This window comes from Mastigoproctus giganteus, chromosome 6 (assembly GCF_048544385.1).
Source record: "Mastigoproctus giganteus isolate SK-2022 chromosome 6, ASM4854438v1, whole genome shotgun sequence".
NCBI lineage: Eukaryota > Metazoa > Arthropoda > Arachnida > Uropygi > Thelyphonidae > Mastigoproctus > Mastigoproctus giganteus.
In genome coordinates this window covers 83,782,478-83,794,886 of record NC_143580.1, presented here as the reverse complement: position 1 = coordinate 83,794,886, position 12,409 = coordinate 83,782,478, and positions in this window count along the sequence as shown.

Genomic DNA, 12,409 nt, shown 5'->3' with positions numbered 1-12,409 from the left:
TTTCCACACTATCTTTGAATTTATCTTCACCTACACCACATTCCTTAAAATTCTTACACCACAACTGTTGCATCAGTTCTTCTTTTTCAATTTCTCGTTCAACGTCAAATAACACTATCTTTGGATAAATTGACTTAGGGATAGTATACCTCAGACCCAGGTCCTGTATCTTTGAACATGCTTTTAATTTAATAAGATCATTAGTTTCTGCCTCCACTGGAACTCTTCTATCTCTTCTGGGCTTCCAATTTCTCACTTTCAAACCAGATAACATTGGCCTAACTTGATCCAGAATATCCTTTTTTATTTCATCACTTGTTTTATATTTGTCCGTCACAGCTTTAATTATCATGATCTTTGGAGCAGCATCTTTAACTTTACTTTTCACCACTGAAGAATAACTTTGCTTTTCTTGCTTTTCTTCTTTCCTTTTTATTCTATCTTTAAAATAATGTTCTCTAAATACACTTCTTGAGCTTTCTTCTCCAGGTTATCCCATTTTTCTAAGATGATCCTTATAGCTGCTGTAGGAATATTACTTTGTTTATCCCACAAAAATGAACTTAATTGTTCCCTTTCCTTTCGAATAACATCAAAACTTTGTAAATCCGGCCTTTCATCTGTGTTATCTTCTTTGCGTTTTCTCTTCTTACGCTTTTCTGCATCACTTATTTCCATTCTTTCCTTTACCTTCTTCTTCTTTTTTGAGCCTTTTTGAGTATTTTGTAATGTATCCGGCAAGTACGATGACCTTGTTTTAACAGGACTTCTCTGTAGAGACTTTCCACAAAGATATCTATTTCGGTTAATTCCTGGGCCTGAGATAATACTTCCTTCCTTATTTCACCCTTTTCTTCTTCCGTTAAGTCACACTCGGCTGTCAGCAAATCCCTATCTTCCAAGGATATAAGATCCTCCTCACTTGAGGAAGACATTCTTTGTATATTATAAAACAATTTATATGCAATTAAAAACTGCAGATCAATAAATGATAGACAGTAACTATTTACAATCATTCGTTAGTGAACAAGGAGTCGTTAATCCAACTGCTAAAATGAATTTTTAAAATACACTAAGAAAATCTATTCAATCAGTGCGTCTAAAACAACTCCACCCTAGTGAAATGGGCGAAAGTCCCAGAGGCCTTGCTTTACTTAGGCAAATACAGTGCCTTACCAAGGCAAAACCAATACCAAAGGGCACGGAAATACTCACTTTATTTTAATCTAAAAGGTTAGGGCACGGAAATACTCACTTTATTTTAATCTAAAAGGTTAGGGCACGGAAATGCTCCAAAATACCTCAAGAGGAGAAAATTTAAGAACCTCCTCTTGAGTCAACAATTAACGAGAAAACTTGTCCCTTTCTCTCTGGCTCTACTTGGCCAGGCAGGGGACTCACCCCTAACCTGCCCACCCCGGACCACGAGGAGGTGTGAGCCCGGACGCTTGGCTTTCAGTCTAGGACAAAAAAAATTACTATATTAGGGTTACCCGTAAATGATTACATTAACCCGTATTCGTGTCTGTAAATTGCGTGTGTTCTCTGGTCGATTTGCCTGTTTTTCTGGACGAAAAAAACTCCAGTTTCTGAGGGAAAAAACCTTGCTATCTACGCCTGAGACCGACTAACTCAGCCACGAAGTGAAAAAAGCCCACTAAAGTTCCTCGCATCATCGACGGAATTCGAACCCGAGCCTTTTCCACCCGGTGTGGGGAGGACGGTGACGATACTACTGTGCTACCCACGCAGACTTCAGCCTAGGACAAACAAGCAATACACCGGTGACTCGCACGAGTGTTTGGCACACTTACAATCAGTAAGAATAATCAGTAATCAATTGCCCCAGCGTCGCCTCCGGGGCCGTTAGAAAGAATAGAACAAAATCCAGGAATTTCGACAAGGAGGGTTACTCTGCAAGAGCGTGTACAGAGTCATAGCAGTGAGTGACAAATTTTACATCGCCAATTACTGTACCCCTACCATATCCAGCGTGTACAAGGTCTCAGCATTACAGTCTACCTTCCCAGAGTGCCCCCATAGCAGTGGCAGATCTAAACGGAAAATGTGCATTATCTCGAAAACGGTTCATTTGCGGCCCGATGTTCACTGGAACTTTTTTGCTTATTTTAGTTTGTACTTTTCACCTTTAAATTATTGACCATCATTTTTGAAACACCTTGTTTGGTTTTTGTAATGAAGCTGTCTGCGCGGGTAGCACAGTAGTATCGACCTCTCCACACCTGATGGAAAAGACCAGGGCGCTAAGGCCCCGGGTGCCAAGCGATTGTGACTGACCGATTTCTCTGTGCTTTCACCGCGATTCTCAAAAGGTGAATTCTAGTTCTCTTTTACGTTCTTCTCCTTAATAAATCCTTTTATTTAATAGCAGCTCTTTTTTCAAAAGTACTGATCGAGAGCAAGAAAGGAAAGTAACCTTTCTTTTTTCATATTTAATAGACTAATCACTACTAACTTCGCTTGGTCACACCAGGCACTGTTCCTGCCTCCCCGTGGCGGGGCCGGTAACCTTGGCAGAAAAGTTCATCTGCCAGGGGCTAAGAGGAGCCAACATGGAAAAAAATATGTTTCCAACTATAGAGTCGACAAGCTGTCGGCCAGATACTGAACATAAACCTGATTCGTCACAAGCAAAGAGGTAGAAAACAAATCTCTCGGTGACAGACTTACCAGCATTTTTAATAATGCACTCACTATCAGAACAGCCTCTCAGTAAGCTATCCCCTTTTCTAATCCAAAAACATCTGGAAAGTATTGCAGGGTCTCCCAAGACGGTTAAGAGACTGCAATCAGGGGACTTACTTGTTGAAACTCTAAACCACAAGCATTCTGAAAAACTACTAAAAATGACAAATTTTGCTGGTATTCCAGTTAACGTAACTCCACATGCAACCCTAAATACATCAAAGGGTGTAAAATCTAGTTGGGACCTGATGAATGTGACGGAGGAAGAAATTAAAGAAGAACTTAAGGAACAAAATGTAATCGCTGTAAAAAGAATTATGGTCAAAAGAGACAATATACTGATACCCACCAGAAATATAATTCTCACCTTTAACAGTCCAAATCTGCCCTCATCAATAAAAGCAGGATATCTTCTTTGCCGCACTCGTCCTTTCATACCCAATCCGTTGAGATGTTATATATTCCAAAAGTATGGCCACTCTCAAACGACATGCAGAAGCAACCCAGTTTGTCCCAACTGTGGATCCTCTGATCACATTCAAAGTGATTGTTCAGTGAAAGAAATGATCTGTCCCAATTGCAAAGGCAACCATCCGGCCTACTCTAAGACATGTGAGAGATGGAAAACAGAGAAAAAAATTATGCAATATAAAGTTGAAAATAAAGTTAGTTATCAGGAAGCAAGAAAATTAGTTGCACCCAGTATACATAACCGTACCTATGCCAGTATCGCAAAAAAATATCAGACAATAGCCACGCAAACTGATGTAACCATTCCACATAACATATCAATCTCCGACTGGGCTCGAGCTGTCCTCTCTCAGCATGAGTCCAATACCCTGAAGCACTCAGACCAAGCCAGTAATAGGCCTCTTAAGATTCCAGCAAAATCTCCTCCTCCAACAGTGATTGCTACTACTTCAGATAATGCTAATTCATCTACAAAAAAGATTATTCAGGACACATCGATGCATTCAGAGTATTTATCCTAACAGGAAGATCCGGTTCTGGAAATATTTGTAGAAGAAGAAGATATGGACACAGGTCGCCCTACATTTCCAAAAAGAGACAAACCAAAGCCAGAACGACATAAGACAGCCACGTCAGGTACAGCTTCTTCTTCTAAATTCAAGTAATGCCTAACATCTTGCAATGGAATTGCAGAGGCTTTCGTGGCAACATTGAGGACATTCATTACTTAATTAACCGCTACTCTCCAGTTGGTTTCTGCCTGCAAGAAACCTATTTAACTCCTCAAATTTCCATTTCCATAAAAAACTACTCAGTCTATCGATTAGATCGGAATACATCCAATTCTGCTCGTGGTGGTGTAGTTATTTTAATTAACACAAGGATTCCAGCTAGGCAAATCACTCTCCAAACCCAAATCGAAGCTGTCGCTGTGCGTCTGATTACTCAGACTGCCTTAACTCTAGTCTCAGTTTATCTCCCACAAAATCATACTTACTCTTATAATGATCTTAAGGAACTTTTATTACAGCTACCCTCCCCTATCTGCCTGCTAGGGGATTTCAATGGCCACCACCCTTTGTGGGGATCAACTAAATTAGACAGACTCGGCCGACTGATCGAAACTTTACTGGAAAAACAAAACCTCACTCTTCTTAACAGTGGTTCGCACACCCATATACAGTTACCTAATGGACAGACTTCTGCCATTGACCTATCGATTTGCTCCCCGATACTGTTTTCAGTCATGCAATGGTCCGCTCTGGATAATCCCATGGGCAGCGATCATTTTCCAATTGTTTGTAATCTAATGACTACACAACCACCATTAGACGAACCCTGCAGGAAATGGAAATTCTCTAAAGCTAATTGGGACAAATTTCAGTCAGCAATCACATTGGACAAAAAAATTATACAACTACATCCCATAGATGAAGTTACCGACTATATCACTTCCTGCGTTTTATTTGCAGCTAAAAGCTCAATTCCAATATCAAATTCCAAGACTCGACGCCATTTCAACTGTTGGTGGAATGAGGAATGCACAAAAGCGAAGAAAGAACAAAATAAAGCATGGAATTTATTTCGTCGAACTCCAACTACAGTTAATCTTATTAACTACAAGAAACTAAAGGCAAAAGCTCGTCTCATTCAAAGACAAGCCAAGAAAGATTCTTGGACTCGGTTTGCATCGACTATCAATAGAAACACGAACCCACAATTAATATGGAAGAAAATTAGGCAACTTTCGGGAAGTTTCCAACTGTTCCTTCCCCAATTCTCTCCTGCAATGGTCTAGACGTCTCTGCTCCTCTGGATATAGCAAATGCCTTAGGCAAAACTTTTGCTCACGTCTCAGCTGCTTCCACCTACTCTCCAGAATTTCAGAAAACCAAGAGCACCACAGAACAGAGACACATCAACTTTCGAACTTCACTGCTACTTCCATATAACCAGCCACTCCAAAAATGTGAACTTATGCAAGCCATCAGAACAACACGCAACAGTGCCTCTGGGCCAGATGGGATATATTATGTTATGTTACAGCACCTTGATGAGGAAAACTTACAAATGCTGCTAGCCTTTTTTAACCGAATCTTCCTGGGAAATGTTTATCCCACTTCTTGGCACCATGCTACAGTTCTGGCCTTTTTGAAACCTGGAAAAGACCCCTCCAATCCTAATAGTTACAGACCAATATCTCTGTCCAGTTGCCTCGGTAAAATTCTTGAAAAAATGATCCACAGTCGACTCACATGGATCATTGAAAGCGAACATCTACTAAGTAATAGTCAGCATGGCTTTCGCCAAAACAGGTCCTCCTTTGATCTGATGTTCAAGGCTGAATCCGAAATTCGCAATGCCTTTGTTAAAAACGAACACCTAGTTATGGTCTCCATAGATATAGAGGAGGCATTCGATACTACCTGGCATTATGGAATTCTTCGTGACCTCCATAATCATGGTCTCCGTGGCAACCTGCCTATATTTATTAAGAACTTCCTCAAGAGCAGATCTTTCCAGGTGCGATATCAAAATTCCCTTTCTACTACATTCTTGCAAGAAGAAGGAGTACCACAAGGGTCAGTTTTGAGTGCAACCCTGTTTACCCTCAGAATTGATTCTATCACAAAAGAACTTCCAAATACTGTAGAGGCGTACCTTTACGCTGACGATCTCTCTCTTTCTTGCCATTCACAGAATATGAGATCTATTGAAAGGCAATTGCAGATGTCTCTCAATAAAGTACAAAAGTGGGCTGAGCGCAATGGATATCGTCTTTCCCAATAAAAAACAGTTGCGATCCACTTTTGCAATCAACGCAAACTGCACACGGATCCTGAACTTCGGATATCAAATACCATCATTCGGATTGCCAGCAATATCAGATTCTTGGGACTAATCCTGGACAGTAAGCTGAACTTCTTTGAGCATGTTAAATTATTACGTACTACCTGTCTCAAAAAGATCAACATGCTAAGAGCTTTATCTGTCCATTCTTGGGGAGCAGACCGTACAACTTTGCTGCTCTTATATAGAGCATTGATCAGATCCCGTTTAGATTATGGTGCTCCAGTTTATGATTCTGCCCGAAGGAGTGTACTACGCTGACTGGATCCTATTCAACATAATGCACTGCGGATTGCAATTGGTGCGTATAGGACATCTCCAACTCATAGCCACTACATTGAAGCTCATGAGCCCCCTCTGCATCTCCGCAGAAAAATGCTGTTACTTAAATATGCAGCCAAAATACAGACCTGCTCTTTGCATCCTATTCAGCCATACTTTTTAATCAACCACTAGTTAATCTCTATAGAAATAAACCAAGTAAAATCCGACCAGCTGGCCTACGGCTCCTTGAAATATCACAGAACTGGAATGTTCCTCTCCACAATAGGCAACAGATAGAGAATTACTCTCATCCTCCGTGGACCCCGTTTCCTCAACTAACTTGTGATACTTATTTTCTCCAATGGGGAAAGAATCGCCTACCGACACTGAATGTGCAACAACTCCATGCTAGCCATCTTCAAAGCTGTGCTGACTTCTTGCCGGTATATACGGATGGTTCCAAATCTCTTTCAACTGTTGGAACAGCAGCAGTGTTTCCCTCTGCTATCATATCAGCTTCTCTTCCACCTGAGTATACCAACTTTTCAGCAGAACTGTATGCAATACAATTAGCTCTAGAAAATTTGACTCTACACCCATCTGCAAAATATATAGTTTACACTGACTCTCTCAGCTCAATTAGAGCAATGCAGAATCCCTCTCAAAAGAATCACCATATTTTAATTAAAATCAGGAGTTTGCTATTGCAAATTGACCACCGTCAACAACTAGTGAAGTTTTGCTGAATTCTGGCACATTCAGGCATAAAAGGAAATGAACTAGCTGATATATCTGCTAAAAATCCATCAACCTTAGACTTAACCTCTGCCTTCATTCCAGCATCTGATTATAATATCGTAATTCAAACAGCATACCATGCACAGTGGACAGCGCTATGGCATAAAGAAACAAATAACAAACTTTTTCAATTGAAACAGGACACAAAATTATGGCACTCATGCACTCAGACAGTTCGGCGAGAAGAAGTGGTACTCGCACGGATAAGAATAGGGCATACCCATCTGACTCACCTCCATTTACTCACCGGCAATGATCCTCCACAGTGTTCACGCTGCTCTGAACATCTAACAGTCAAACATATTTTGATTGACTGTCCACACTATCAACCACATCGTACTTCAACACTTCAAAATCTGGTAATCTTCAAGAACCGCTGACACTACATCATATCATAGGAGAGGAGGCAAATATTAAGGAACTTTTCTGCTTTCTGAAACAAATTAGAGTGTATAATCTTTTATGAATAGCTCTCAGAACTGACATGAATTTGAATTGTTACGTTCTTTATTATTTTCTAATATAACTACGAATAGGCGCACTATAGCCATAGCAGCTAATGCACCAATAAACAACCATACCACACACACACACACACACACCGCGGGCGCTAATCCCATTTATGACGCAAGGAACTTTAATGGGCTGTTCTCACCCCGTGGCTGAGTAAAAACCCCAGTTTCCGGGGGAAACTGGGGTTTTTTCGTCCAGCAGAAGAGGCAAATCGACCAGAAAACACACACAATTTATAGATTCAATACATTTATGGGTATATGGGGGAAATTCTAGGTGACCCTAAAATGTAATTGTTTGTCTGTTTTTTTATTTTTATTTTTTGTAATGAAACCGCGTATCCAAACTCTGTTTGCGTTTATACAGTTTTTGAATGATTCTCTTGCAATATCATAAATAAACAATAAATAAATAGGATCTTTACTGTACGGTTCAACAGTACATGCAGGTACCATGACTATACAATACCCTTCACAGTATCATGCCAGGGTTAACAAGAGGCAGGGATAACGTCGCTGGAAGTTTAAAGATTAAATTATAGGCAAATTCTGTATATATATATATATATATATATATATATACAGAATTATATATATATATATATATATATATATATACAGAATTATATATATATATATATATATATATATATATATATATATATATATATAAAAAAATTCTTATAGCAGATAATATTAACTTGGAAGGAAAACTATTATAAAAAATAACTAAAATAATAAAAATTGCGATAACAGAAGATAGTTTCCTTGAGTTCGGTTTTCTGTGAGATTCTTGCCCAGCCAGAACGATCTGAAATCAATTGGTAGTTGTGGAGACCGTGTGCAGACCTAGGCTGAGCCGTCTATACTTTTCATCATCTATGATTTTAAACAAGTCAGCATCCAGGGATTGAATTAGATTGGAGTCTGCTGACGAGGCTACTAGAGACGGTCGTGTTCAAAGCCGCTAAGTGGATTTTTCTTATTTATTGATTTGAAATTATTGTTTTTCTAAAACTTTTGATTTAAATTTAGTAGCATAACATTATTTTGTGATTTTCTGATTAATTTGGTGTATTTATTCTCGGCCTTGTAATTGCATAAAAGTATCGGTAAAGGTTTCCACGTGTTTCAACTCTGGTACCGTTCGTAATTTTCCCGCCTTTGTGATACGATAGTTATATACCGTCCTAGATAGCGTTAGTTGAACTTCGTTAGCAGTTAAATTGTACGTTTAAATAAATACATATAACGACTTAGATTACAAACGTAATATAATTAATTATATTTAACATAATTAATAACATAGCATAATTAATTATAATTAATTAATAAATTAATAGAATCATGACTCAGACCAGAGCGGAAAGCAAAAGGCTCAAGCTAATGGAAGTGCTGCGGCTCAGAGCAGAACTGAGGGGGGCAGTTGTCCTCTGACTCACAGCCTTATAAAATGCACTGTTTGCTTGATGTTTGCAGAGCAATCGGGAACGGGACATGATACTGCCAAGGGGGGGATGTCTTTGTGTGTGCGCGATGCAAGGAGTGTATCGATATCAAGCAACAACTCGGCGTTCTTGTGGGCCTATATGAGAGCTTGAAGGACAGGGTGGATGCCCTCGAAGAAACTAAATTGAGGGGCCCATCAAGCTCTCAGCTGCCCACATCAACGCCAGAGCTTGCACTTGGGCATCACGTGACACAGAGACAACCCCCAAGGCAGAATGCGCTGGTCCCGAAGGAACTAGTAGTTGTTGGTGACTCTATTGTCAGGGAAACGGGGAACATGCTTTGTAAAAAAGTTAGGTGGAACAGGACCAGGGTATGTCTGCCAGGGGCAAAGGTTGATGACGTTGTAGAGCGAATATCATCTTTTAAGGGCACAAAAGGTGATATAGTTGTACACGTTGGCACTAATAATATTAAGAGTAGGAGACCGGCAGAATTACTTAACAAGTACAGGTCACTGTTGAACAAAAGCCGAGAATTAGGGTTGAATTTGAAAGTGTCTGCAATTCTGCCCAGACACGATAGGAGGGAGTATATGATGAGAGCCTTGTCGATCAATTCGGTCCTGGAAAGATTGTGCCAGGCTCAAGGGGTAGAATTTTTTTCAGCCTGGACTGTACTTGTTAACAGGAGAGATTGCTTCTACAGGGATGGGATACACTTAAATAGAAAGGGTGCAAGAATATTTGCTGGTGCTATCGAGGCAGTGTTAGGTGGGTCGGAAAACTTCTAGCTTGGGGGGAGACAAAGAACAATAGATTGACAGTAGCCACTGGCAGAGGTGAAAGAGATTCTTGCACTGCTTCTATTAGAATGACCAGAAGCCTGGAAAACAAGATGCATGGTATTTCAGAGACTGCTGGGAGCCATTGCGGTACAAGTAAACACATGGGTTGTGTTAGGGTAGCTAAGAATAGAAACAGGTGCAGGTATACTTGCGTGTACACCAATGCTAGGAGTTTAGTAAATAAATTTGATGAATTTGAGGTATTGCTCAAAACATCGAAGGCAGATATTGTTGGGATATCAGAGACGTGGTGTCACACAGATATAAGGGATGCAGAACTGCAATTTGGGGAGTACAACGTCTACAGAAAAAAAAAAAAAATCCGGTATTAGGGTTACCCGTAAATAAAATTACATTAACCCGTATGCGTGTCTGTAAATTGCGTGTGTTCTCTGGTCGATTTGCCTGTTTTGCTGGACGAAAAAACCTCAGTTTCGGAGGGAAAAAACCTTGCTATCTACGCCTCAGACCGACTAACTCAGCCACGGAGTGAAAAAAGCCCACTAAAGTTCCTCCCGTCATCGACGGGATTCGAACCCGGGCCTTTTCCACCCGGTGTGGGGAGGACGATGGCGGTACCACTGTGCTAACCACGCAGACAACGTCTACAGAAAGGATAGACAGGATAGGAAAGGGGGAGGGGTTATGCTATTAGTTAAGAAACACATAAAAACCAAGGAAGTGAAGCCAGTCGACATCGCCGGACAGTGCAGTGTTGAGTCAGTTTGGTGTGACATAAGCATTGGGAGATCAAAATTGAGAGTAGGAGTGTGCTATAGGCCTAATGACTCTGATGAGTATAATAAGGAACTGTACAAGAAAATAGCGTGGGCCAGTAAATCAGAGAGTCTTATAATGGGAGATTTTAATTTCCCAGATATTGACTGGAATTTGGGGGCTGGTTACTCACACACTAGCAGGGCTTTTGTGGATTTATTGGATGATTGTTTGCTACATCAGCATGTTCGGGAGGCAACTAGAGGGAGTAATACTCTTGATTTGATTATCAGCAGTGATTCTTCATGCATCAAGAATCTGCAGATAAACGAACCACTAGGTGGCAGTGATCACAGTGTGCTGAAGTGGGATTTACTCAAAGAGGTAACTACCATTAGGGGTAAAGGGAAGGGTTATTGCTTCCGTAAAGGCGACTACGATGGACTGAGACAGTATTTAAATTCTATACAGTGGGACCGACTGATGATGTTACCAACAGCAAATTCAAAATGGGAAGCATTCAAAGAACTTATCTTGGAAGCTACTAGGCTTTACATACCAACTAAGAAATATTGTTCAAGGTTTAGGCCAAAATGGATGTCAGATGAACTAATGCGGCATATGGCAGAGAAGAAAAATGCATGGGATACTTACAAATTAACACATAACACAGAAGCCTATGATAGATACAAGTTGATATGCAATCAAGTTACAAAGGAGGTTAGGTAGGCAAAGGCAGATTACGAGAAATCCGTGGTAAGGGATGCAAAGAAAAACAGCAAAGAGTTCTCTAGAAGGAAGGGGATGAATCAGATTGGTCCACTTGATATTGACGGGTCAACTGTTGATGATCCTGCTCAGGTAGCTAAGAAAGTAAATGAATATTTTGCGTCGACATTCACACATGAGGAGTTATTCAGCGAGGGTAATGCCAGAGGTGTATTCAACTCTGGCATTAGTAAGCCAGAGAATCTTTTAATAACTGAGAGTAAAGTGGAGGAGAAATTGTTGAAGATAAACACAAGAAAGGCACCCGGGGTGGATGGGATCTATCCAGTTATATTAAAGGAGGCAGCAAAGGAAGTAAGCAAACCCTTAGCCATAATTATGAGAGCTTCCTTGGACTCAGGGGAGGTACCCATAGACTGGAAATGTGCAAATGTGACCCCAATTCACAAAGGAGGATCAAAGGCTGACACAAGTAATTATAGACCTGTGAGCTTAACTTCTGTTCCAGGAAAATTAATGGAGGCACTGGTTAAAGAAGCACTGCAGGATCATTTAGACAAGACTTCAGTTATAGCTCAGACACAGCATGGTTTTGTTAAGGGGAAGTCTTGCCTGACCAACTTGATTGGATATTATGATGCAGTCACAAAAGAACTGGATGCAGGGAATAACTTTGATATTATATACTTGGATCTTAGAAAGGCTTTTGATACTGTTGCACATGGAAGACTGCTACACAAATTGGAGCACTCTGACATTGGAGGCAAATTGCTGCTATGGATAAAGGGGTGGTTGAGGGGGAGAAGACAGAGAGTGGTAATCAATGGACACTGCTCATCTTGGACTAATGTTATTAGTGGAGTCCCTCAGGGCTCAGTGTTGGGTCCATTATTGTTTTCTGTATTTATAAATGATATTGATGATGGTATATCAAGCTTAATGTCCAAGTTTGCAGAAGATACAAAGGTTAGCAGGGTTGTCAAGGACACTACTGACACTATGCTGCTGCAACAGGATCTGGAAAGGTTGAGCAGATGGGCTGAGAGGTGGCAAATGAAGTTTAACA